This window comes from Schistocerca piceifrons, chromosome 3 (genome assembly GCF_021461385.2).
Source record: "Schistocerca piceifrons isolate TAMUIC-IGC-003096 chromosome 3, iqSchPice1.1, whole genome shotgun sequence".
Classification (NCBI taxonomy): Eukaryota; Metazoa; Arthropoda; class Insecta; order Orthoptera; family Acrididae; genus Schistocerca; species Schistocerca piceifrons.
The window spans coordinates 216144110-216170465 of record NC_060140.1 but is presented as its reverse complement, the minus strand read 5'-3'; the positions used below and the strand labels follow the sequence as shown (position 1 = coordinate 216170465).

General features: G+C 43.0%; 1 protein-coding gene across 1 annotated transcript in view; it reads right to left on the bottom strand.

Annotated features, from left to right (window-relative positions):
* Window positions 1-24351, bottom strand: part of LOC124788522 — a 215060-nt gene extending 190709 nt beyond the window's left edge. Inside the window, exon 1 of the mRNA XM_047255792.1 lies at window positions 24300-24351. The gene's annotated coding sequence lies outside the window, so the exon portion shown is untranslated. The remainder of the gene's footprint in view (window positions 1-24299) is intronic.
* Window positions 24352-26356: the final 2005 nt, after the last annotated feature.

Here is a 26356-nt window from a genome sequence, read left to right as displayed (position 1 = left end):
GGCACCGAGGCAGAACCAGCTTTCATCAGAAAACACAACGGACGTCCACTCTGCCCTCCAATGAGCCTGACACCACTGAAGTCGCAAATAGCGGTGGTTTGTGGTCAGTGGAATGCACGCGTACGGGGCGTCTGGCGTCTGGCTCGGAGATGCACTTGAAGTAACCGATTTGTAACAGGTCGTTGTGTCAGTTGCTGCTCAAATTGCTGCTGCATATGCAGTACTACGCGCCAGAGCCATACGCCAAGTCTTTTTGTAATATCGCAGAAGGAACATCCAGTTTCTCGTAGCCCCTTTACACGACTTCGTTCAAACTAAGTAAGGTTTTAATAATGGCGTCTTTGTCGCCTTAAAGGGATTCTTGACTATCATCAGCTCAACATGTACAATCTCAAAGATAATTAACACTCACGACCGAACAGTGTATATCTAAAGCAAACCTGCTTTGCATCCTCGTAGTGACGGCTACCAGCGCCACTCTGATGCGAATGGCGCGAAATGTGAACAGACATCATCTTTCACACGTAGAAACATGCCTACCAACTTTCGTTTATGTCCCACAGCTCCTTCTTGGCACTGTAATTTTTTTCCCGTCAGTGTAGAAATTTAGGAAGCAGATTCGAGATTATAGTAACTAACTGTATACCGACTGATCATTCCCAAGGTAAAGATTGTGTAGACGTAGGGCTGCTAAAGCTACGGTGTCCGCTACAGAAAGAAACGAAATAAAATGATACAACTCACAAGCTGTCGGTGTTTTCAACCTAATTCTTTGGATAAGCGAAAGCGGTTTTCATGAAATGATTCCTAAGTAACACAACTAAAATGATAGTTTCACCAAGTGAACCTTCCGTTGGGACGTACGCACACTCAATGTATTTTTTTCTAGGTTTTATAAACTGATTTCATAGATTAATATGCGTTTTGTTATTTTCTCCCGTTACTAAAACGAAATTCCTCTACTGAAAAGCAGACACACTTCTTACGTTAGTGACGTATGTGGGCATTCTCACTTCATTCAATGACGCAAAAACATATACCGCGAAGGACCTGAAAATTATTCATGATGTTCAAAAATGTGTCCCATATTCTCGCAGATATTGTACTTGTTAAAACTAGAAAAAAGTGCTACAAACGTATGTCCATAAACAATGCTTGCCGAGATAGGGGTTATCTTGTCTTAAAATTGCCATATGTGTGTTGACACTACAAAAGTTTACTATATACTTGTTCTGGCACATCCCTCAGTTTGTACTTTGTCGATGAATGTGCGATATATCAATACCTTTAAATTTCCTCATAGACAGAAACTTGAGGGAGAAAGGTCAGCTAAACGAGGAGGCCATGTTACTGGACCTTCCCAACCAAGCCACCCTATACCGTATTACACTTCTGCGTTGATACAATCATACCGTCCTCATAAAGGTAAAATGGCCCGTATCTCAACATGTATTAATCTCTAGGTATACACTGGTATGCGGAAGTTAAGGATGAAATAATTTTCGCATGGTCTATCAGTGCCAAGTAATATAGCTCGATCAAACTTGGACCATACATAGAAAGGACTGCTACAGTATAGTACAGAAGGTAACTGAAAGATATACGCAATGAGACGAACAGAAATGACACTTTTATGTAAGAACAGTAACTACAGGGAAGTGTCCGCGATTGGCAATGGACTCTCGGACAAACGGAGGGAGAAGGTTGTTAATAGAGATTGTGATCACTACTTGGGCTGTTGAAAATCTATTGCTGTATCGATATTTTCTTCCAGAAGTAATCGATATACATCGGCAATACTCTGCCACTGATATACAAATGTCTATTTCGAAATGGCAATATCGAATGCCGATATTTTTTCTCAATTTTCGATAAATATTTGAAGTTGTTCTTTTGAAGTAGTAGTAGGACACAATTTTACTTTCCTGTGTGAAGGAGTGTTACTACGTTTTGAGCTTTCATCACGTCCAGTCTTTCTCTCTGAGTGTATGAAGCAAGTACAGGTGGCACAAAGAAGGGCGAGGGGGGGGGGGGGCGTGAACGGAATAACAAGATTTCCGATGTGAAGAAATAGCGCAGAGTTGCATTAAAAAACAATTTCCAACGCAACTAGTGTGCTATTTCTCGACTTCGGCTTTCTTCAAAAGCAGTTGCTGAAAGTGTTGAACAAAAACCTTAGTGACAAAATTGGTCTCTGCGGTGGGGGAGAGGGGGGGGGGGGGGGGAGACGTGTGAGGGGAAATACGGACGCAATCGGCGTTCGGCTCTACCAACAGAAACTGTAAAGTTTCGCTTCACCAAATAATTTTGATACTACAGCTGCTAGGTCACTGGCGTTTGTAGAAATGAAAAAAAAAAGAAAAACAGGGAAGTAGACTTGAAGTGTTCCGGACGAATCTGATATGTGACGAAATCAAACGGCCGCGCGGGATTAGCCGAGAGGTCTAGGGCGCTGCAGTCATGGACTGTGCGGCTGGTCCCGGCGGAGGTTCGGGTCCTCCCTTGGGCATGGGTGTGTGTGTGTTTGTCCTTAGGATAATTTAGGTTCGGTAGTGTGTAAGCTTAGGGACTGATGACCTTAGCAGTTAAGTCCCATAAGATTTCACACACATTTTAACATTTGATTTTTGAACGAAATCGAACGACGAAACCATCGGACACCTTTTGTTGTACCACTTACATACGGTTACCATTGCTCGCAAAGTCGTTATCGTCAATAGTAAACGTGCATCGTTTTCCTTTCAATTCTTGCTCTGTGGGGGATAAGCAGGATGCTAGCTTGTTAATGTACAGAATAACTATAAATCAGTACTTAAATATACAGCTCAAAAACCGGCAGCATATTTAAATGTTTTTATAGGCCTGACGTCGATAGCTTTCCTGTCGGTATATCGATAACATATTCGATATATCGACTAAATTTTGTTATGTCTTGGGCTGATAATGATATATTTTTATATATAGATGTATCGGTTTTCTGACATTTTTCAAAATATCAACAGTTCTAATAACGACGGAGTTCGTTCCCATGCTGACCAAAAGGTTGGCACGGAGTTCTCGTGGTAGGGCGCTCCTTTTCTCTGTCAGCTGGTGGATGGTCTTGTAAATAATAAATTTCAGCTATCAGTCATCCTTTTTAAATTTTATTGGCAGATCTAGATTTCAGCTAGAATCTAGATCTGCCAATAAAATTTAAAAAGGACGACTGATAGCTGAAATCTATTACTTACAAGTTAATATAACAGTCGCTGAGTACAACAGCCTTCTGAATGGAAGGTAACCTGATGGTGGATGGTCGTTGGTGCACGTGGGGGCGTGCTTATCTTCAACGCAAAGCCGGCCGTGGTGGCCGAGCGGTTCTAGGCGCTCTAGTCTGGAACCCCGCGACTGCTACGGTCGCAGGTTCTAATCCTGCCTCGGGCATGGATGTGTGTGATGTCCTTAGGTTAGTTAGGTTAAAGTAGTTCTAAGTTCTACGGGACTGATGACCTCAGATGTTAAGTCCCATAGTGCTCAGAGCCATTTGAACCATTTCAACGCAAACCATACGTGCTCGATGGGATTTAAGTCGGGGGAACGGGCCGGCCAGTCTGTTCGCCGAATACCCTCACGTTCCAACAGATCCTCCACCTGCGCTGTTCGGCGCGGTAACACATTTTCATCTATAAAAATGAAGTCAGGGCCGAATTCGCCCCTGAAAAGACGCACATGGGGAAGAGGTATAGTGTGACAATAACGTTGATCGATGAATGAACTGCGTTCGAAGATTTGGAGGTCAGTACACCCATACATTTTGCTTTCCAGACCATAACACCTGAACCACCAGAATGATCATGTTCGACAATGTTCCTGAGTGCATTACGTGTTCTCATCCCTCGTCATGTGAGGGTGCGCACAACATCGTCGACCATGAACGTTTTCGTGGTCCAGGTATTATGGTGTGGGGCGATATAATGTTACATGGGCGTAGTGAACTCTAAATCTTTGAACACGGTACATTCAACGGTCAACACTATGTGACACTATATCCCTGCATTTCTGGGGTCCATTTCGCCTTTTTGTCATTTTTATGGATGACAGTGTGCGACCGCATCGAACTGCTAAGATGGAAGAGCACTTTGAACGAGAAAATTCCGGCGGATTAACTAGCCTGTCCGTTCCGCTGACTTACACTTGATGGAACACGTGTGGGATGAGTTGAAGAGGGACTGATGACCTCAGAAGTCAAGTCCCATAGTGCTCAGAGCCATTTTTGAGTTGAAGAGACGTATTGCAAGACATGCTCGCGCACGAAGACCATTCATCAGCTGTGGGTGTTGGAGGAATGGAACTTCCTACTGCAAGAATTTCTTACCAACCCTGTGTCCACCTTGGGAGAACATTGTGGGGCACATACTGCCATCTGTGGCAATCACACAAAGGTATTAAGAACGATGTCCCTCCTTTCGTAATGTCAAAGTGACCATCTTTAATCGCGATGACGTCAGTGTGATATTGTCTGAATAATAGTGTCATTTCTGTCTGTCTCATTACGTACTTCTTTCAGTAACTTTCTGTGCTAGACTGTAGCAGTTTTAGTCCAAGTTTCGTTGAGCTATATTACTTGGCAATGACATCATGCGAAAGTTCCTTTCGACATTAAGTTTTGCCTACCAGTGTATATTTGCAGGGCTTTGTTTTCGTTTTGACCAGTACTATCCATTGGAAGAATATGGGGCACTTTCTTTATACACCGTTTCTAATGTAGCGCTGGATATTTTGACCCATAAGACCTGAGCATAAGTAAAAAATTTTACGTGTACGACAGATAATTGAAATTAATGTTCATAATTAATTAGTCAAGTCTGACTTTGACTCAAGTGTTTGAAAGTGGGCGAAGTAAACGCAGGCGTATTTTCCAGAGGCGCCAGCAATCTGTGTTTAATTTTTTCTTTGTATATGCTATAGGTTTGTTGAAGTTTTTGTTTGCATTCTGAGGCCTCTTCCAAGAGTATGGAGGCTCCACCAACTCTTATTATTCAAAAGCAAAAGTATACAGTTCACAGAGTGTGTTTTCGAATTTTTTTGAAAGAGATACCTGCGCTTGCTATATACTCGTAATTGTAACGCAGTTGTGGTCTAGTGCATCCATTTTATAACTGAAGCTATCAAAAACCTGACGAAGACAAAATAATCGACAAGGAAATATCTTACGACGGTTTCTAGGGTAAGATTACTTGGAATGTTATGGCTCAAATGTTTCAAATGGCTCTGAGCACTATGGGACTTAGCTGCTGAGGTCATCAGTCCCCTAGAACTTAGAACTACTTAAACCTAACTAACCTAAGGACATCACACACATCACACACATCCATGCCCGAGGCAGGATTACAACCTGTGACCGTAGCGGTCACGCGGTTCCAGACAGTAGCGCCTAGAACCGCACGGCCACTCCGGCCGGCGGAGTGTTATGTCTCAGTAACTATTTCAGCCGACTGTCTCGAGACTTTCGTATCTCATAAATGATAACGGTAACAATCTTATCATGATTTTCTTTGTATATACATGTGATTTCCAGTCTGTTTACTGCATCGCAATAGCATTCTTTACTGTCAGCTGTACACTGCGGAAGATTCATTGGAGATAAAGTTACAATTAAAACTGTAATTATCTTCAAGAATTCTAAGCACTTCATCCGAACTGCACCTGCAGGGAAAATTTATCTTATCTTAGTTGTGAGTTGAGTAGTCTTAGCAATGATTGTAAATATTTCGTCTCATGTTTTGGATATTTGAGGCAATAAACTATTGCCTGGTAATTTGTACTCATGATACAAAACGGAAGGCGAGGACATTCTAATAATTTCGGGTAACAAGTCTCTTTACTTTTTTTTAGTGATTATGTTTTATGTTCGTATTCTCCTCAGCACAAGTTTTGTGGAGGAACAGGGCAACTTTATTCCAGGAAAGAAGGAAGTTCAGTGTTAACAGTCCAATTGATAGGGAGCACAAGCTTAGTTTGGAAGAGGTAACTGGCTGAGTCCTTTTCAAATAGATCATACTGGAATGTTTTAGGAAACTGACGGAAAACCTAAATCTGGATCGTCGGATGAGCATTTGAAGCAAAGTCCTCTCGAATGTGAGTCCAGTACCTTAACCACTACATCATTAAATTGCGTTGGGTGGAATAGTGAGTAATTTAGATTACTGCTTTTGTAATATCTTTCAGTTAATGAATAAAATCAGTGTTGGAATAAGTATTTGATGTTTCTCATGTATATGTATTTGACAATGAATCAATTTAAATTTAAATTAGATAAGAGTAATTGTTCCTTCCGTAGACTCACACAGAGAAGATCTTATGAGCGTATATATCGTCAGATAATCATTGTAGCATACATATTTTGCGCATGAATTAATACGCTAATCTTCAGTTTCATTTCACAGGTCCTTAAAGAAATGGTCCTGAAAAGTGTGAAGCAAGGGAAAAAAATAACCCTCGTCACTTTTACAAATTAATATAATCGTTGACTTTTTAACATACAGTCATAAAACATAAACACATTGATGATTATACTTGTTTTGTAAATAAAACCGCCTTTTCCATTTGCCACTTAATTTATTTATCCAGGAAAAGGCGGTTCTATTTACAAAACAAGTATTTCTCTGCTTTCTGTGGAGGATGGCCACGAAAACAAACTTGGCATTGATAATTAATCGATGGTTAATATTTTCAGTCTTTGAGCAGATTTTTACGGGTCGTTTTACAACTGAAACTACGAATGATTCGTATATCACGCGTTTTTCATCTGAAAATTTTTAGGTTGCATTGAACCCCAACCTATGATGCTGTGTAACGCTATGCAACGAAAGTAAACGAAGTGTGCAAGAAATTTTGTTTCTGTTCAACCTACGTCTCATATCTTCTACATTGCAAATAATGATTTCCTTACACGTTTCAGTCCTTAAGCGATACTCTCTGCGCACCAGAGTTTGTGATCAACATGTACCCTCGAGTATTTAAGGCAGTCAACGTCTTCCGCATCCGCGTTACTGTACTTTATGTTTCAGGTGGGATTGAAACCTCACACAGTTCCTGAACAACAACGTGTTTTCAATATGTGGTGCCAGTAAATTGCAAGAAATCGTTGATTAATGTCCAAGAAAGGTTCATTAAAAGACTTTCATTAACAGACTTTTCTAAACCTTGACCGCTATATATAGCAATATTTGTGTCAGCTGGAAACACACTACACTCCAACGCTTCATTTACTCTTACAGCCGCATGCATCTATTTTTCCTCCTCTAACATTTTAACAAAAATTCTGCGAGAAAGTCGAGGTTCGAATCATTTCGTGAAGAAAGAGAGAGAGAGAGAGAGAGAGAGAGAGAGAGAGAAGAACAGAAACGGTAGAATCGGCGAGGGGTTGAGTAATAATTTGCACGCTCTATACCTACAGGGTTTTGGAAATGTGACATGTTTTTCTACATCTGCATTCATACTCTGCAAAGCACTGTGATGCGCACGACAGACGGTATTTCTACCTTCAAGAGAGATTACGGTTTCTGCCCATTCCATTAGCGTACGAAGCGCGGCAAGAAAAACTACTTTAAAAGTTAGTGTGTTAGTTATTTGCACGTTCCGTTGATCATAGTCACGACCTCTATGATATGAAAAGAGTTGGTTTTAAAATAATAATATATCTTCAGGCGAAAAATATGGCAAACAACTGACCATTTACATTAATCCTTAAGTCATTTTTAATTTCTTTTTAATCGGGACACAGTTAGATTAGATTAGGATAGATTAGACTCAGTTTTCGTTCCATAGACCCAGAAATGAGATGATTCTCGTGGGTATGGAACATGTCAGAAAGTATAACATAAAAAATATAGAAGATTTGAAAATAATACTGACTTCCCTGATAACTTGTCTGGAGATCGTCAAGATATGTTAATATATTAAAATAAACTGGAAAAACTAATATTTACAGAATTAATACACTGTCAGAATGATACATACTAATACACTTTTAATAAATTTATTATACACAAAATATGAGCTGTCAAAACTGAAATCTAACATATTTTTGCTTACGCTGGTTTCATCTAAAGAGTAGGAGTTGCCTATCAAAAAGTCTTTCAAACTCAGTTTAAACTGTTTTAACAGTTGCTGGCAATTAACGAAAACGTTTGTTCCTGAATATTGGACCCCTTTTTGTACCAAGGTAAGTGATTTTAGGTTTTCAAGTAGATTGTTCTTATTCCTGGCATTGAGACCATATACTGAGCTTGTGACTGGAAATAGAGGTATATTATTTGCAACAAATTTCATTAAGGAATAAATATATTGAGAAGCAATGGTTGGAATACGCAAATTCTTGAAAAGTTTCTACGTGATGTTCTTGAATTTACACCACAAATGAGTCTTATTACACTCTTTAGCCCTCTAAAAACTTTTGCTCGGTTTGACGAGTTTCCAGTGAATATGATTCCATAAGACACAATAGAATGAAAGTAAGCAAAGTATGCAAGTTTTTTTTAAATATATATTCACACCTCATACATCTGACATCATTCGCATTGCAAATACAGACTTGTTTAGGCCCTTCAGCAATTCTGTAGTATACCCTTCCCAACTAAACTTATTGTCAAGCAGTAATCCCGTCAATTTAACGTTGTCAACCTCTTTTATCTGCGTGTCTTCATATGTTATACACATGTTGGAAGGATTTCTTTTACAGGTTCTCAACTGCATACAGTGGCTATTTTCAGAGTTTAATGACAATGAATTAGTTTGAAACCGTGATTAGTTAGTATGTATTATAAGTTAGTGATTAATTAATTCAATCCCTCTCTCTGTCTCTTACACACACACACACACACACACACACACACACACACACACACACACACACACACACACACACACACACACACACACACACACACGCGCGCGCGCGCGCGCGCGCGCGCGCGCGCGCGCGCGCGCGCGCGTAATCATATTACTACACATTCAGAAGGTCTTCTATGAAGTAGAAGGGTTTGTGAAGCAGATATGATTTCAGTTTATGTTTGAAGTTAATTTTATTATCCGCTAAATTCTTTACTTCGCTCGGCAGGTTATCCAAGATTTGCACAGCTGAATACATCACTCCATTATGAGCAACACTACTGCCTAGTGGTAGATGTTATGTCATTTCTCCTTCTGTACTCTGTTCATTACAAGAATAAATCGCCGGCCGAAGTGGCCGCGCGGTTCTGGCGCTGCAGTCTGGAGCCGCGAGACCGCTACGGTTGCAGGTTCGAATCCTGCCTCGGGCATGGATGTGTGTGATGTCCTTAGGTTAGTTAGGTTTAACTAGTTCTAAGTTCTAGGGGACTAATGACCTCAGCAGTTGAGTCCCATAGTGCTCAGAGCCATTTGAACCATTTGAACAAGAATAAATCGATGTAAACAAACGCAAATGCGATGAGTGGTCAGAAGCCGTAGCACACGTACACTGGTGTTGTACACTGTTGGAATTAGGTCTTACTTATGTATAACATATATTATTACTAAGTTACGTTAACTGGAACTTTAAGATATTGTAATGTATTAACAGACATCAACGTTTTTCTTAATCACGCTTTGGCTACGTAGTTTTAATTTCAAAAGTAGTGTATAGTCACACTCTCTGTACTTTTGCGCTCTGATTGTCGCGCTGTTAACACGCAGTCTGAAAATGGCTTACGCTACTTCCTGTTCCGAAGTGAAAAACACGTGTGGAACACGGTTGAAAAGTGCCTACAAATATGTTGTCCTTAATGTTTTCCATAAATTTACATAAAAATCGGATTTGAAGTTTTCGTGGGACTGCATTTCATACAGTTGAGATACAGATACGCATTGGATGTGTAGCGGACTCAGATAACTAAGTGCAATTCATGGATCGCTGGTGAGTCTTGCGTTTGTCACATTTTTTCGTTCAATTTGAAATACCTACATCTCGTACAGTAAAATTCAGTCATTTTTTATGAATAATGCACATCTTCTTGTTGGTAATTACATATTGCACGCGAAATTCCGATTTTCGTTTCAAATACAAATTCTTAATAATCGATATTTTATGAAAGATTGTTAATAAAATCAAAACCTTCTGCCCGGCGTTCGACATGTACTCAGGTCACTAAATGTCAGAAGTGGCGTTCGCTTTAAGCGGATGGCGTTGTCAATAAAGACTGCTCAATTTAAAAAAACATAACAATTTAATTTTTATGCCAAAAATGAAAAACTAAATACTCTTTATTTGGACTATGTCCATTGTTTTACACCACAGATGTAGTCTCACACGAACCAGAGTGGTAAGTCTCGTAGAAACATGAAAACAATAATTTTCACAGCATCGAGCACACCACAGAAGCGCTGCATTTTTACATTTGCCACTGTACCTTTACAATAAGAACCCAGCAGAACTGATCTGGAGCCAAGTTAAGGAATTTGGCCTGAGAAATAACAAGACTGTTAAGCTGACAGACGTACTGGAACTAACGCGCGCAGCCTTTTTCATGCGTCACTGCCGAACGCTGGCGGCATATAGAACGGCACGTCATAAAAGAAGAGGAAAAAATGCGGCGCCCGTGTGACTTCGTGGATTCTGTTGTTGATCGACTCGTTATCAACGTAGCAGATGATAGTTCCAGAACTGAAATGTATTTCTCGGATTAGGATAAGGAAGGAGCTAAGAGATTACCAGACGACTGATTGTATGTATTACCTTCAGTGGCTTCCATATTCAACAGAACGGTGAAATCCCTGCACTATGCTTTTGCATCACGCATAGCTCGCTCAGAAAAATTACCCTGTGGTGAAATCAAGAATTTCATCACTCTTGTTTGTAATTAGAATACTACGTTAGGTGAGAACGAGAACATTTTATGTTTTCCGTCTGGCTACCTACGATACGTAGCGTTCGTTATTGCTGGAGTTTTGCCGAATATTATTTCATTCCCTTTAAAAATTAAATGACATTCGAGGCTATACTGTTTCTTTGATGGTCTCTTTTTTACGCCTGAACTACAACTGTTGGATCAGCTGTCTGTCCAGCGCAGTCCTAGTTTAATGCGCGGTTAAAGCTGCTGTCCCATATTATCACTCAGTCTATGTGCGTGTAGCACAGTATAAAGCATATCCTTGTAATCGTACTTGACTGTACTGGACGCAGCTTGGTTTACGCTCCACGTGAAACGAAATCCAATGAGATTCAAGCAAACACGGAAGAATAGTTGGGGAGTGTCGTAGGGCCGTTGCTATTCACAATATACATAAATGACCTTGCGGATAACATCGAAAGTTCACTGAGGCTTTTGCGGATGATGCTGTAGTATATCGAGAGGTTGTAACAATGGAAAATTGTACTGAAATGCAGGAGGATCTGCAACGAATTGACGCATGGTCCAGGGAATGGCAATTGAATCTCAATGTAGAAAAGTGTAATGTGCTGCGAATACATAGAAAGAAAGATCCTTTATCATTTAGCTACAATATAGCAGGTCAGCAACTGGAAGCAGTTAATTCCATAAATTATCTGGGAGTAGGCATTAGGAGTGATTTAAAATGCAATTATATAAAATTAGTCGTCGGTAAAGTAGATGCCAGACTGAGATTCATTGGAAGAATCCTAAGGAAATGCAGTCCGCAAACAAAAGAAGTATGTCACAGTACACTGCTCACCGGTGAGGGATCCGTACCAGATAGGGTTGATAGAAGAGATAGAGAAGATCCAACGGAGAGCAGCGCGCTTCGTTAAAGGATCATTTAGTAATCGCGAAAGCGTTACGGAGATGATAAATAAACTCCAGTGGAAGACTCTGCAAGAGAGACGCTCAGTAGCTCGGTACGGGCTTTTGTTGAAGTTTCGAGAACATATCTTCACCGAGGAGTCAAGCAGTATATTGCTCCCTACTATGTATATCTCGCGAAGAGACCATGAGGATAAAATCAGAGAGATCAGAGCCCACACAGAGGCATACTGACAATCTTCTTTTCCACGAACAATACGAGACTGGAATAGAAGGGAGAACCGATAGAGGTACTCAAGGTACCCTCCGCCACTCATCTTCAGGTGGCTTGCGGAGTATGGATGTAGATGTAGAAGTAGATGTAGATGTAGAATGTTTACAACAGGTTTATTCTTATGACGAAAAGAGTATAGTACTCTATTTACGAATGTTACTGTTGAACGGTGATTTATTGTTAACGACAAAAGTGATTAGAGAGTAAATGTACCGGTGAGGCTGATTTCAGTAAATCGAACTCTACAAGAGTTCCTATACTGAGGTGGAAAAAGTCATTAGATAGCGTTATGCACATGTACAGATGGCGGTAGTGTCGCTTTACAAAGTATAAAAGGGCAGTGCATTGCCGGAGCTGTCATTTGTACTCAGGTGATTCATGAGGAAAGGTTTCGGATGCGATTACGGCCGCTCGACGGGAATTAACAGACTCTGAGCGCGGAGTGGTGGTTGGAGATAAACGCATGGACAATTACAGTTCGGAAATCGTTAGGGAATTCAATATTCCGCCATCCACAGTGTCAAGAGTGTACCAAGAATACCTAATTTCAGTCATTACCGCTCTCCACGGACAACGCACTGATCGACGGCCTTCACTCAACGCCCGAGAGAAGCAGCGTTTGCGTAGAGTTGTCACAATGCGTTAAATACTTACGTTTCAATATCATGTGAATCAAATTAGGGTCTCGTGTTTGATGTATCAGTTGACAGTATTATCTACATCTAGGTCTGTATCTATACTCTGCAAACCACCGTGAGGTGCATGGCAGAGGGTACGTCCCATAGTACCACTTATAAGGGTTTCTTCCTGCTCCATTCACATATAGAGCCCGGGATGAATGATTGATTGAATGTCTCTGTGCGTGCAGTAATTATTCTAATCTTAACCTCACGATCCCTAAGTGAGCAATATGTAGGTGGTTGTAGCATATCCCTAGAGTAATCATTTAAAGCCAGTTCTTGAAACTTTGATAATAGACTTTTTCCGGATAGTTTACGTCTGTCTTCAAGAGTCTGCCAGTTCCGTTCCTTCAGTATCTCTGTGACACTCTCCCACGGATTAAACAAATCTGTGACCATTCGTGCTGCCATTCTCTGTATACGTTCAATATCCCCTGTTAGTCCTATCTGGTATGGGTCCCAGACACTTGAGCAATATTCTAGAACCGGTCGCACAAGTGATTTGTAAGCAACCTCTTTTGTAGATTGATTGCACTTCTCCTGGTTTCTACCAATAAACCGAAGTCTGCCAGCTGTCTTTACTCACGCTTGTATGAAATAACCGCAGAAATCAATGTAGAACGTACAATGAACGTATTCGTTGGTAAGAGTACGACATCGCCTGCAGCGCCTCTCCTGATCTCGTAACCATGTCGGTTGGACCCTAGACGAGTGGAAAACTGTGGCCTGGTCAGATGAGTCCCGATTTCAGTTGGTAAGAGCTGATTGTAGGGTTCGAATGAGGTGGAGACCCCACGAAGTCACGGACTCTGGTTGTCAACAAGGCACTGTTGGTGTTTCCCGAACGGTGTGGGCTGTGTTTACATGGAGGGGACTGGGTCTCTGGTCCAGCTGAACCGATCATTGAGTGGAAATGGTTGGGTTCGGCTACTGGGAGACCATCTGCAGCCATTCATTGGTTTCGTGTCTCCAAACAAGGACGCAATTGTTGTGGATGATAATGGGCCATCTCAACGGGCCACAGTTGTTCGCGATTGGTTTGAAGAACATTCTGAACAATTCGAGCGAATGATTTGGCCACCCAGATCTCCCGATATGAATCCCGCCGAACATTTACGGCATGTAATCGGGAAGTCAGTTCGTGTACAAAATCCTGTACCGCCAACAGTTTCACAATTATAAACGACTACAGAAGAAGAGTGGCTCAACATTTCTGCAGGGGACTTCGAATGACCTGAGTCCATGTCACGTCTAGTCGATGCACTACGCCACGCAGATGGAGGTCCGATACGATGTTAAGGAGGTATCCCATGGCTTTGGTCAGCTCCGTGTAGAGTGTGCACTATCCTAAACTGGATGCTTCTGCGCAACAAACACTTATTTCGTCAGTGACGACTTATCTCTGCTTATGATGCTACAAGGCATTAGTGAATAGAAACAGGAAAGTAAGTCACCTTTTCTCAGTTTTCATCTCCAAAATCTGTTATTATCCGTAATGCAAAAGTTTCAGAGATAAGACGTTAAACATTATCTGTAAAATGTGATTTCAAGTTCAGGTTATTAGTAATATGAACAGTTAAGGATTTAGAACTTTCTATTTCCTTAACAGATTGTCCCTCCTGCAGTAATTCTAATGATGTGGTCATGTCTCGTGCAATACTGAATTACGTGCATTATGTTTTATCTCAATTCAGTGGCTGTCCATTTGCAGAGAACCAGTTATTAGTTTTCAAGAAAATTTTATTTACGTTTACAAATGTGGAATTTACTCAATTAGGCTTGATTATAATACTTGTATCGTCAGCAAAGAGAACTATTTGCATCATGGGTGTATGATGGAAGATAATCTATGTATAACAAGAACAGATCAAATATCGATCCCTATGGTACACCCGCTGTGATTGTTCCCATTCTGAAATCGCACGTTCGTTGAGACAAATTCGTATCTTCTTTTGAGAGGGGTGTGTCATGGTTGTTGTATACATAATTCTTAGCATTATCTTCGAGATGGAGGTAAATAGTAGCACTGGTCGGTAATTTTTTATATCTGTTTTAGTACCTTCCTCGTGAAGGGGTCTTACAATTGCATATTTCAGTCTGTCTCGAAATATCCCCATTGATAGTGATTTGTTCTGCTTATGTGATTAAAAACATTGTATAAATGTGAAGAATATGTTGGTACTTTACCCAAGATATTACCATGTTCGGAATTGTTGGTTTTGGAGTTAACTACATTCTTATATCTTTGGCGGAGCATCGAGTAATTGTAATTTGTCTTATGTATGAAACATTGCTTCTTGCACACTAGAGAATTTTACTGCTTCAACCCTTCAGCTATCCGTGCCATTCTTCTGAGCTACTTCAAGGAACCAATTGTTAAATACATTGATACCTGGCTGTTATCATTTATTATTTGGCTGATTTCTTTAATAACAAAGTCCTCAACTTCTTAACAAAGAAACCGAAGCGTAAAGATAAATAAAGTCTCCTTCCTCCGGCGACAGTTCTATTTTGGAAAAAAGTGAAACAACGATTCTGGCGTTCGTCTGCAGAGAAACAATCGAAAATAAATTTTGCTTGGACTAATATAACGGCTGCTGAAAATATTTTCATGTATTATTGATGTAATTGGTCTTCTAAGAAGTAGGTTCATTTTATAATCTGTTTGTACAACAAAAGTTGCCAGATTGTTTGAGTTATTTCGAAAAGTATTACCAGTGGGAGGAAAACTCATTACAATTAGTTGCGAGGAAAAGCTGTTTCTAGTTTCCGTATCATGTTGTGAACTTGTGCGAACGTTTCGGGGCTTGAAAGCTAACGCAAAAATTTCGTTGGCATCCAAGATTATCTGCAGGCTCAGATATTTTCTCGAGGGAGAGACAGAATATTCTTCTAGCGGAGATGCTGGTTAGTGTATTCTTCCAACGCATACAGGCGCAATATTCGCAGCACATCGATGAAGTTTTTATTCACTCTCGTGATAAGAAATCTCACAGAAATTTTGTACGTGCACAGCCGAATGTTGACAAAGTGGGTGCGGTAACAATTTCAAATAACTATTGAAGATTTTAGAAATGCAAGCGGATCGTATATTTAGGAACGACTTAAACTAGCTACATGTACTCATATTTTTTAAATTTTATATTTCACTTCCATATAATGTGTGAAGGTAACGTCTGATTAAATGTTTCCACGTGTGCAATTTAAGCACTAGCAGATGCTATTGCTGTTGTGGTCTTCAGTCCGAAAACTGGTTTCATGCAGCTCTCCACGCTACTCCATCCTGTGCAAGGCTCTTTATGTAACTGCTGCAGCCTTCATCCATTTGAATCAGATAAATGGATTTGGTCCCCTCCTACAATTTTTACTCCCACACAGCCTTCCATTACCGAACTGAACATTCCTTGATGCCCCAGTATGCGTCCTATCAACCAGTCACTTCCTTTAGTCACACATCTACATCTATCTACATCTACATCCATACTCCGCAAAGCCACCTGACGGTGTGTGGCGGAGGGTACCCTGAGTACCTCTATCGGTTCTCCCTTCTATTCCAGTCTCGTATTGTTCGTGGAAAGAAGGATTGTCGGTATGCTTCTGTGTGGACTCTAATCTCTCTGATTTTATCCTCATGGTCTCTTCGCGAGATATACGTAGGAGGGAGCAATATACTTCTTGACTCTTCGATGAAGGTATGTTCTCGAAACTTTAACAAAAGCCCGTACAGAGCTACTGAGCGTCTCTCCTGCAGAGTCTTCCACTGGAGTTTATCTATCATCTCCGTAACGCTTTCGCGATTACTAAATGATCCTGTAACGAAGCGCGCTGCTCTCCGTTGGATCTTCTCTATCTCTTCTATCAACCTTATCTGGTACGGATCCCACACTGCTGAGCATTATTCAAGCAGTGGGCGAACAAGCGTACTGTAACCCACTTCCTTTGTTTTCGGATTGCATTTCCTTAGGATTCTTCCAATGAATCTCAGTCTGGCATCTGCTTTACCGACGATCAACTTTATATGATCATTCCATTTTAAATCACTCCTAATGCCTACTCCCAGATAATTTATGGAATTAACTGCTTCCAGTTGCCGACCTGCTATACTGTAACTAAATGATAAGGGATCTATCTTTCTTTGTATTCGCAGCACATTACACTTGTCTACATCGAGATTCAATTGCCATTCCCTGCACCAAGCGTTAATTCGCTGCAGATCCTCCTGCACTTCAGTACAATTTTCCATTGTTACAACCTCTCGATACACCACAGCATCATCTGCAAAAAGCCTCAGTGAACTTCCGATGTCATCGACAAGTTCATTTATGTACACTCCTGGAAATGGAAAAAGGAACACATTGACACCGGTGTGTCAGACCCACCATACTTGCTCCGGACACTGCGAGAGGGCTGTACAAGCAATGATCACACGCACGGCACAGCGGACACACCAGGAACCGCGGTGTTGGCCGTCGAATGGCGCTAGCTGCGCAGCATTTGTGCACCGCCGCCGTCAGTGTCAGCCAGTTTGCCGTGGCATACGGAGCTCCATCGCAGTCTTTAACACAGGTAGCATGCCGCGACAGCGTGGACGTGAACCGTATGTGCAGTTGACGGACTTTGAGCGAGGGCGTATAGTGGGCATGCGGGAGGCCGGGTGGACGTACCGCCGAATTGCTCAACACGTGGGGCATGAGGTCTCCACAGTACATCGATGTTGTCGCCAGTGGTCGGCGGAGGGTGCACGTGCCCGTCGACCTGGGACCGGACCGCAGCGACGCACGGATGCACGCCAAGACCGTAGGATCCTACGCAGTGCCGTAGGGGACCGCACCGCCACTTCCCAGCAAATTAGGGACACTGTTGCTCCTGGGGTATCGGCGAGGACCATGAAGCTGGGCTACGGTCCCACACACCGTTAGGCCGTCTTCCGCTCACGCCCCAACATCGTGCAGCCCGCCTCCAGTGGTGTCGCGACAGGCGTGAATGGAGGGACGAATGGAGACGCGTCGTCTTCAGCGATGAGAGTCGCTTCTGCCTTGGTGCCAATGATGGTCGTATGCGTGTTTGGCGCCGTGCAGGTGAGCGCCACAATCAGGACTGCATACGACCGAGGCACACAGGGCCAACACCCGGCATCATGGTGTGGGGAGCGATCTCCTACACTGGCCGTACACCACTGGTGATCGTCGAGGGGACACTGAATAGTGCACGGTACATCCAAACCGTCATCGAACCCATCGTTCTACCATTCCTAGACCGGCAAGGGAACTTGCTGTTCCAACAGGACAATGCACGTCCGCATGTATCCCGTGCCACCCAACGTGCTCTAGAAGGTGTAAGTCAACTATCCTGGCCAGCAAGATCTCCGGATCTGTCCCCCATTGAGCATGTTTGGGACTGGATGAAGCGTCGTCTCACGCGGTCTGCACGTCCAGCACGAACGCTGGTCCAACTGAGGCGCCAGGTGGAAATGGCATGGCAAGCCGTTCCACAGGACTACATCCAGCATCTCTACGATCGTCTCCATGGGAGAATAGCAGCCTGCATTGCTGCGAAAGGTGGATATACACTGTACTAGTGCCGACATTGTGCATGCTCTGTTGCCTGTGTCTATGTGCCTGTGGTTCTGTCAGTGTGATCATGTGATGTATCTGACCCCAGGAATGTGTCAATAAAGTTTCCCCTTCCTGGGACAATGAATTCACGGTGTTCTTATTTCAATTTCCAGGAGTGTATATTGTGAATAGCAACGGTCCTACGACACTCCCCTGCAGCACACCTGAAATCACTCTTACTTCGGAAGACTTCTCTCCATTGAGAATGACATGCTGCGTTCTGTTATCTAGGAACTCCTCAATCCAATCACACAATTGGTCTGATAGTCCATATGCTCTTACTTTGTTCATTAAACGTCTGTGGGGAACTGTATCGAACGCCTTGCGGAAGTCAAGAAACACGGCATCTACCTGCGAGGGTAGGCCCTCTGAGTCTCGTGGACGAATAGCGCGAGCTGGGTTTCACACGACCGTCTTTTTCGACACCCTTGCTGATTCCTACAGAGTAGATTTCTAGTCTTCAGAAAAGTCATTATACTCGAACATAATACGTGTTCCAAAATTCTATAACTGATCGACGTTAGAGATATAGGTGTATGTCATAAATTTCTTTTTTCTCCAATTCGTTTCAGTACCTTCTCGTGTGTTATCCCATCAATCTATCTAACTTACAGCACTTCTCTATAGCACCACATTTAAAAAGCTTCTCTCTTCTTCTTGTCTGAACTGCCTATGATGCACTTTTCTCTTCCATACAAGGCTACAGCCCAAATAAATACACACATCAAACGAAGGTTTGCATCACCCCGGTTCCCAGAACACCTGAAGATAGACGTTGACTGTGAATATTGTATCACAGACACAGTCTCTTTGACTGTACAGAGATGTTACTAAACCCGCCCAAAGACGTAAACAACCATGCATGAGCAGCGCCTAGTAGACGGAGGGGGCCCGAGAGCTGATCAGTTCCAGTCATTTCACCAGGAAGGAGGTACACGGCTCGTGTTGTCTGTAGTTCAACCATGCCTAGACGGTCAATACCGCGGTTCGATCGCGTTCGCATTGTTACTTTGTGCCAGGAAGGACTCTCAACAAGGGAAGTGTCCAGGCGTCTCAGAGTGAACCAAAACGATGTTTTTCGTACATGGAGGAGATAGAGAGACAAGAACTATCGATGATATGCCTCGCTCAGGCCTCCCAAGGGCAACTACTGCAGTGGATGACCTCTACCTACGGACTGTGGCTCAGAGGAACCCCGACAGCAACGCCACCATGTTGAATAATGCTTTTCGTGCAGCCACAGGACATCGTGTTACGACTCAAACTGAGCGCAGTAGACTGCATGATGCTCAACTTCACTCCCGTCGTCCATGGCGAGGTCCATCTTTGCAACCACGACACCATGCAGCGCTTTAGGGATGGGCCCAATAACATGTTGAATGGACATGTTGATTGGCATCACCTTCTCTTCACAAATGAGTGTCGCATTTTCCTTCAACCAGACAAACGTCGGAGACGTGTTTGGAGGCAACCCGGTCAGGCTGAACGCCTTAGACGCACTGTCCAGCGAGTGCAGCAAGGTGGAGGATCCCTGCTGTTTTGGGGTGGCATTTTGTCGGGCCGACGTACCCCGCTGGTGGTCATGGAAGGCACCGTAACGGCTGTACGATACGTGAATGACATCCTCCGACCGATAGTGCAACCGCATCGGCAGCATATTGGCGAGGCATTCGTCTTCATGGACAACAATTACGCTCTCCCATGGTGCACATCTTGTGAATGACTTCGTTCAGGATAACGACAACTCTCGACTAGAGTGGACAGCATGTTCTCCAGACGTTAACCCTATCGAACATGCCTGGGATAGATTGAAAAGGGCTGTTTATGGACGACATGACCCACCAACTACTCTTAGGTATCTACGCCGAATCGCTGTTGAGGAGTGGGACAATCTGGACCAACAGTGCCTTGATGAACTTGTGGATAGAATACCACGACGAATACAGACATGCATCAGTGCAATAGGTCTTGCTGCTGGGTATTGGAGGTACCGGTGTGTACAGCAATCTGGACCAACACCTCTGAAGGGCTCGCTGTATGGTGGTACAACACGCAGTGTGTGGTTTTCATGAGCAATAAAAGGGCGGAAATGATGTTTACGTTGATCCTTATTCCAATTTTCTGTACAGGCTCCGGAACTGTCGGAACCGAGGTGATGCAAAACTTTTTTTGATGTGTGTAACTTCAGGAAAGACTTCCTAGCACCTAAATTAACATTAGAGGTTAATAAACTCTGTTTTTCCGTATAGCTTAATTTTTGAACCATTATATCAGCAACGTAATCAACAATCCTCAAATCAGTAAATCTACACGTCACAGTTGACTTTTACTAGCTCCGTACATACACGAAGGAAGAAAAACATTGTTTACTAAGTCTTACCATTCACAACTTGGAATGAAACTTTCAGACACCTACAGGTTTGCATACATAGATACTGCACAGGACGCTCATCTCTTGTTTCACTTTGTGGAGAGTGCAAGGCAACCACTGTGCCAGATTTTTACTATCGCCAGAATTAGCGGCACGCAGACTGTATCGGAATTGATTAGAAATGGTTACGGGTCACATTAAAAAGATAAATGGGTAGTATTATTCTAGACAGAACAAAATTTCAACGTACAATATGACAATAGGGTACAATATAACGTGACACACCGACTAAGCCGGCCGGAGTGGCCGAGCGGTTCTAGTCGCTACAGTCTGGAACCGCGCGACTCCTACGGTCGCAGGTTCGAATGCTGTCTCGGGCATGGATGGGTGTGATGTTGTTAGGTTAGTTAGGTTTAAGTAGTTCTAAGTTCTAGGGGACTGATGACCTCAGAAGCTACGTCCCATAGTGCTCAGAGCCCTTTTTGAACACCGACTAAGATAGGTTAACATATGTTGGCTTGTGTAATACTGATGTAGCTGAGTGGCATAACGATAAAAGTATGCATGAAAGGTTTACAGAAATGTCTTGAAACATGGTAAACAAATATTGTGTAACGACACTTTATGCTCAAATTCAAAATTGGTGAAAGATACACAAAAGAGAAGTGAGCTGGAGTCTCAGTAATTTTAACTCTAACGAATGGTTGTCGGACTTAGGAAGTATTCTGGCTGTCCGACCGTCCTGCGTCGTTTAGTGTGAGAGGCATATCAACAGATGATTTTTAGGCGAGCGTTGGTGACACTGTAAAGTAAACAATGTCTGTCGACAATATTGCGGTGTAGTGCGTGCATAGTAGACCATAGTGCAACAGAACATGTAAATGAAAGACATATTCTAATTTGTAATACATAAAATTTGGATTAATAAAAATAGAATCACGTCGAATGTATTCTTAAAACATTCGAAACGGCACAAAATTTTATGTCACCGATTTATTATTTCCAGTGCTTTAAGATGCTGCACAGCCAACTGCACATACGGGGGAGGGGGTGACAAAAATATGGAAACACCAAAACACAACACATTACCACGCCTAATACGGTGTAGAAAACCTGTTGGCATTCAAAACTACTTCCAGTCGGTGCGGAGTGGGTAAATACAAGTTTTCAAAGGAATCTTGTACCTTTCTTCTAGCAAAATAGTGACGAGTTCAGGTAATGATGATGGAGGTGGACAGCCATCACACACCCTTCTCTCCAAAGTAGACCTTAACGCTCACTAATATTGAGATTTGGTGACTGTGGTGGTCAGGAAAGATTCAACAATGCATCTTCGTGCTCACTAAACCAGTCCTGGACGATACGAGCGGCATGAACAGGGAGCCGTGTCGTCTCGGAATACATCTCACCATCCTGCGTCAAACACTGAACCTTGAGACGGACCAGATCAGCCAAAATGGTCACATTTATCCTTGGCAGTAATGCGACCTTGCACAGTAACCGTAGGGCCCATGAAATACCACGACATGGCTGCCCAAATCACCGAACCCCCGCCATGTTTCACTCTTGGGACGTGCACTCGGTTGGAAACTGTAAACAGTGTGAAAGTAGACTCTTCCGACCAATGACATTCTTCCATTGCTACATAGCCCAGATTTTAGGGCTTCTACACCACGTTTTCCTGTTACGGACATCTGCATCTCTGGAATTTTAGTTCACCCTGCAATTCCCTGCTTACGGAGTTCCCTTCGTGTTGTTTTGGTGCTGACACTGTTCGCGAGTGCAACATTCAGTTCTGCAGTGACTTCTGAGCTGTCGTTCTCATATCTTCGTTCACGGTCTTCTTCAATGATTGAGTGCCACGCGCACTAAACACATATTGCGTCCGCGTTGTGGCATAGCAGATGATGTATATCCGCCTTCCTTTTATGCTGCATGAATCTTCGAAACGGTGGTTCAAGAAACACCAACACTTCGTTCCCTCGGTTAGAAGCACCCACCATACGAACACCAACAATGTGCTGAGGTTCGAATTCACTTAGCTCCTACATAACGCACTCTCAACTACACAGAACACTGTTCTGATCTCGACGACGCTTGCAACGTATTGCGGACTTTGCACAGGTGCTGTTCGTGGTCAAATACAACAGCGCAACCAGGAGTCTTGGCTAGCACCTGTGTTTATGTTCAAGCATGGACTTCTCGAGGTGTTTCCACATTTTTGTGCAACCCCTGTAATCCTAAACAGTGTCATTATTTTCATCTCAAAACTACGACTTGATTTTTGGTTTCTTAGTTACTGGTGTTCAAATGGCTCTGAGTACTATGGGACTTAACATCTGAGGTCATCAGACCCCTAGACTTAGAACTACTTAAATCTAACTAACCTAAGGACATCACACACATCGATGCCCGAGGCAGGATTCGAACCTGTGACCGTAGCAGCAGCGCGGTTCCGGACTGGAGCGCCTAGAACCGCTCGGCCGCCGTCGCCGTCAGTCACTGATGTCCTCAACACCTCTCTCACGTAACAAATAGCTATTGTTTCACAACTGTATTACAAGGTCTGATACGTTCGTTATCTTGGTTGTACCCATTCATAACACTAAAACTTTGCCTTTCTCCTTCTCCATTTCAGCCACACGGCTTTGGGAAAAATTACCCTAACAGCTGTGTCTTATCCAAAACCACTCTGCATTCAGCAGCAAATGGTAGCTTTATCTGTTATCGTTGGCACGGATTCCTCTCGGCATGCTCCAGCTGTTTTCTTTCTGTCTCACTGTAAACTGTCGAAGCTTTTCGCATCCCTTTCTATTTCTGTAGTTTTCCCTCTATTTCATGTACTAATCTTCTGTTCAGACGACTTCTTGTCCACACTGATTCCTTTCGTACTGCTACCACCATTTTATGTTAGATGACATTACTCACAAGAAAGTAATTAGGAAATTGTTGAAGACAGTGTTAATGAGACTGGCATTTCTTAACTTTCATGTATTCGTCACTATACATATCATCATTATTATTGTTATCATCATCATTAGGCTATATTTTGCTCATGTACTTTACAAATATTATTGATGACTCACTAGGGATGTTTAATTAGATGTAAGAGTTGGCCCGAAACCCCTAATCTCGCTAGGTGAAATAAAGGCACATGTAAATAAGTAGATAAGGATTAATTTCTCCAAAAAAAGTGTGACACCCGTAACAGATGCTGCTACATGCATAAACAGCATCTGCGTGTATGGCGTAAATACATAACACTGGGTTTAATTGCACAACAGACAATAACAGTGACGAGCTATTTACTTTGTCTCCCCTATATCGCTAGATCACACTCAACACAGTGCTTTCGCATAAAATGAGCGACCTTGTAGTTTCCTACACGTTAGTTTTCACTCAAAACACACACAGTGCATCAAAGCTTCAAGGTTATTTCTACTAGGAGTACGAATACTGCTGAAGCGTGGTGTAGTATTGAGTGAGAGCCAGCAACTGCGTTGAAGAGGTTTGCTGTTGAAACTGCACTGTTGCCTGTGTTGTGAGGAGCTTCCTCAAGTCGGTTTAGACCCGCCTCCGGGGTTCGCATTGGTCCCTTACCTTTGCTCCGACTCCCACGCGCCCTCCTGAAAGCGCGTCTGGCTAGTCCGAGCACAAACACATTCACACACACACTGAGTACTGGGTGCGCAACACGGCCGGGACTACGTTATCGCCGAACACTGCGTTACGGGCCCAGGTGACTGTTATCACAGGCTCAGCGCTGCCTGCTAATACCTACTGCCGCGACACCTGTTGTGCCGAAAGCCGCACCACGGCCGGCCGTGAGTCAGGCGCCGGTACTGGTGGCTGCGTGCGAGGATCGCGTGCAGCGTCCTCTGTTACAGTGCAGTGCATTCAAGGTGATAAACTGCGTAAGCTGCGCTCCACAAGGGAATCCTACGAGGAGATGTTACAGTCACTTTCCTTTTCCTTCCATCGAGCCCACTTCGTTCCAATCCCTCTCCAGAGAAGCGTTTTGTTACACTGGTGTCCAAAACTGAAGACAAAAGTAGCTACATCGACATCTACATTTGTACTCCGCAAGCCACCCACGGTGTGTGGCGGAGGGCACTTCACGTGCCACTGTCATTACCTCCATTTCCTGATCCACTCCCGTATGATTCGCGGGAAGAACGACTGCCGGAAAGCCTCCGTGCGCGCTCAAATCTCTCTAATTTTACATTCGTGATCTCCTGGGGAGGTATAAGAAGAGGGAAGCAATATATTCGAAACCTCATCCAGAAACGCACCCTCTCGAAACCTGGACAGCAAGCTACACCGCGATGCAGAGCGCCTCTCTTGCAGAGTCTGCCACTTGAGTTTGCTAAACATCTCCGTAACGCTATCACGCTTACCAAATAACCCTGTGACGAAACGTGCCGATCTTCTTTGGTCTTCTCTATCTCCTCTGTCAACCAGACCTGGCACGGATCCCACACTGATGAGCAATACGCAAGTATAGATCGAACGAGTAAGCCACCTCCTTTGTTGATGGACGACATTTTCTAAGGACTCTCCCAATGAATCTCAACCTAACACCCGTCTTACCAACATTTAATTTTATATGATCATTCCACTTCAAATCGTTCCGTTCGCATACTCCCAGATATTTTACAGAAGTAACTGCTACCAGTGTTTGTTCCGCTATCATATAATCATACAATAAAGGATTCTTCTTTCTATGTATTCGCAATAAATTACATTTGTCTATGTTAAGGGTCAGTTGCCACTCCCTGCACCAAGTGCCTATCCGCTGCAGATCTTCCTGCATTTCTCTGTAATTTTCTAATGCTGCAACTTCTCTGTATACTACAGAATCATCCGCGAAAAGCCGCATGGAACTTCCGACACTATCTACTAGGTCATTTATATATATTGTGAAAAGCAGTGGTCCCGTAACACTCGCCTGTGGCACGCCAGAGGTTACTTTAACGTCTGTAGACGTCTCTCCATTGAGAACAACATGCTGTGTTCTGTTTGCTGAAAGCTCTTCAATCCAGCCACACAGCTGGTCTGATATTCCGTAGGCTCTTACTTTATCAGGCGACATCTACCTGGGAGCCTGTATCTAATATCTTCTGGGTCTCATGAACAAATAAAGCGAGTTGGGTCTCACACGATCGCTGTTTCCGGAATCCATGTTGATTCCTACAGAGTAGATTCTGGGTTTCAAGAAATGACATGATACGCGAGCAAGAAACATGTTCTAGAATTCTACAACAGATCGATGTCAGAGATATGAGCCTATAGTTTTGCTCATCTGCTCGACGACCCCTCTTGAAAACTTGAACCACCTGTGCTCTTTTCCGATCATTTGGAACGTTCCGTTCCTCTAGAAACTTGCGGTACACGGCTATTAGAAGGGGGGCAAGTTCTTTCGCGTACTCTGTGTAGAATCGAATTGGTATCCCGTCAGGTCCAGTGGACTTTGCTCTGTTGAGTGATTTCAGTTGCTTTTCTATTCCTTGGACAATGTCAGCCATTTTTTCGTTCGTGCGAGGATTTAGAGAAGGAACAACAGTGCGGTCTTCCTCTGTGAAACAGCTTTGGAAAAAGGTGTTTAGTATTTCAGCTTTACGCGTATCATCCTCTGCTTCAATGCAATGCAATGCAAT